This window comes from Pezoporus wallicus, unplaced genomic scaffold (assembly GCF_028554395.1).
Source record: "Pezoporus wallicus isolate ANWC-B61680 ecotype Strahan unplaced genomic scaffold, APGP_CSIRO_Pwel_v1 contig_360, whole genome shotgun sequence".
Taxonomy (NCBI): domain Eukaryota; kingdom Metazoa; phylum Chordata; class Aves; order Psittaciformes; family Psittacidae; genus Pezoporus; species Pezoporus wallicus.
In genome coordinates, this window is record NW_026640059.1 from 2895893 (window position 1) to 2898987 (window position 3095).

Here is a 3095-nt window from a genome sequence, read left to right on the forward strand (position 1 = left end):
TTTCACACAGAAGACTAAGGCTGAAGATGTTAAGGGTATATACACCCTGTAAGTACACTGGAATTTATAATGTGTTTTTATAATACACATTCTTGTACACGTGTTTATGCATAAAGATTATGTACCCAAATCCATTTTCTATTTAGGCCTTGAAATTCTCATAAGCATTTTAGTTCTGACATAACCTCTGTGTTCCCAGTGCCCCACTGCCACTGCCCTGTAATGGGCGTGGTGGGAATACTGCCTCAAGCCTGGGCAGCCCTCTCCCACAGCACACTGTGAATGCTCCAGCCATCACCTACCTTGTTGTCAGACATTACCTGCAGAGATGTTAGCATCACTTTTCTGTCACCCTTCCTTGGTGGTACAAGTCTGGACCACTTTCATATTGCAAAGAAGAGACACCTGAGATAAATGTCACTAAAATGATGCTCATATACAACATGTGATTTGGAAGATTAATGCAACAAGTCCCAGTGAAAATATGTCTCTGAAGCAGGGTCTTGATGGATTAATCCTTGCTAGGACCTGAAAACTGATAACTTTTTAATGACACAAATGGTAAATTAATAAATTCTAGGATATTAAACCTGAAATAGAATAGAAAGAGTGAAGTAAATATCAATATCTCTTATATCAACAAGAAAAGTCTACAGAGATTTCCTAAACAAGGCTGGGAAGTCAGACTTAACTTCTTTCTTAAGTAAACAGCAAAAGAGGAAACAAATGCACTTTTAAACAAGTTATTACAGTTGTTAGCTGCTTGTTACATGATCTCCAAAGAGTTAAGTACCAAAGGCCAGCAGTTTTTCCAGGGTGTTTTGCATTTTTCACTACTTATACTGAGAGCCATTGAGCACATTACCACATGCAAACATTTCCCACAAGCACCGTTCCTCTGTAAATGGCTGGCTTCTGCTCCAGTTGACAGTCGACCAGATGTGAGAGCTTGGGAGGCTTGGGGACTACTGAGCACTGCTCTGGCGTGCTGGGGTGGCAGCCAAGCCACATAGAAAAGGACAAGTCAGGTAACTTGTTACAGCAGCTATTTTTCCACTTATGCTTTTTGTGACTCCAAATAAGCATATAAAATGAAATGCAACGGTGAAGTGCATCTGGGTGTATGCAAGGTCAGGCTTGGAGGGGGAGGCAGGCAGGAGCAGCTGCCCTGCAAAAGGGCTGAGTCACTGGGAGCTGGGATTAGGGTCAGCAATGATGCAGTGTGGGATGGGGTAGGGAAAGGTTTGGGGCACAAACACTTAGCCCTACTGTGGCCCAAGGATGACATGCAAGGAAGAGAGTGGGACATCAAGCAGCTCCAGAAGAGGAAAGTGCTGCAGGCAACATGTGGTTCTGCTCCACCAGTCACAGGTCTGGCCCCACAGCAGCAGCGATGCGTTTTGTGTTTCCCAGTACATGCTGAACGCCTGGTTCATTATTCTCAATTAAACATAAGTGAACCATACTAGCTCCTTCAAGGACACTGCTGTTCATGCTGCTTTTCTGCACAGCATACTGAACTGATTTAGAGGATGAGAGAAACCGGGTTTGGCAACTCAGATGTTTTGGGGTTTTGGCAATGTGACAAAACTTCCTGATGAGACGGATGTATGTAATACCCTTTCGCTGGCTGTTCTGCTCAACTCAGGCATCTGTAAGCACTTCTCTTTGGATCATCTGGAAGTGACATTTGGAATAAGTCAGACTTTAAGTAGATCATAACCTCTGCTAGTAATAGACACAAGATAGTTGGTTACCTGGATCTGAAGGGCCAGTTCTCTTCGCCCCCTGTAGAGGAATATTCAACAGATAAACCTTAATAGGTAACAAAAACATGTGGGATTCACCAGGCTGAACAGTAATTTACCTATCATTAGCAATCATTAGTTCAACATCTGCTAATACAGTTACACAGATTAACTGAAGAAGAGAAATTACTGTTGAAATACCTTGTGCAGAATGGCTAACTGAAAGAACACAAATATTCTGTATGTTTTGCTTATGGTAATGTATTTACCATCCTGATTTTGCTTGCCTTTGATTTCAGATTATGTACAATCCAAGTGACAAAATGTATAGGAATAATAAGCAACTTGCATACAGAAAAGAAGGGCAGTCCCATGGGCTTTATGCCAGTCTCTGCTCCTCCTCTGAAATGGTGAATTCTTTGAATGGTAACTGTTAAGAAAAGCCAAGCAAAGAGAGACCAGTCCTCACCCAAACTGTGATCAGCAGTGCGATCAGCAGTGCGATCAGCAGTGCGATCAGCAGTGCGATCAGCAGTGCGATCAGCAGTGCGATCAGCAGTGCGATCAGCAGTGCACCAAAGTGCCTTCATCCCTATTTAGAGGGAAACCAATAAATCTTTTCAAGGAAGCTATGCATGCCAGCCCATGCTGTGCAGAGCAAAGTCAGGCAGCAAGACAGAGGACAAGGCTGCTTTCCAGGGCTGCCATCCTTGCTGAGCGTCATAGCACTCTTGGTGCTTCCATAGCACTCACCATCACCTTCAGCAGCAAAACAACATCCGAATGACGCAAACCAGCACAGATCTGCGGCAGTCAGTGGAGCTGTGCAACTCTACAGCTGCCAAGGAGAGGAAGGGCCATGGTTTTAAAAGCTTCAAACAAAATTAAACCAGAAGACCACAGTCCTGCACTTGACACATTACTGGTACACAGGCCTGACCTTGTTGATAGTAGCAGAATCGCTTCTCTTTCCAGGTAAGTATTCTGTTGTATTTAAACAAAACTGCTTTTTCATTTTCCATTGTCTCAGCCTTCCCCAGATAATCCCATTATACAGGCAGGACCCACCACGCCAGGGCACGGGAGCATGGAAAGCATCAGTTTAAAGTCACATCACAGCAGCAGTTTTGAAAGATGCCTTGAATGCACAGGCACAGCCATCTGCTGTGTGTATGTATATGGATTGAAGACTCTGTATGCTGCCAAAACACTCCAGATCCATAAGGGATTCCTGTGGCAAAGCCTTTGCAAGCTGGAGAATATTCCCATTCATTTACCTCTCTCAGTAAATTGGCCAAAGCCACCTCCTGCAGCTTGGGCCTCAGCAAAGCTCCTGGGCAGGGGTTT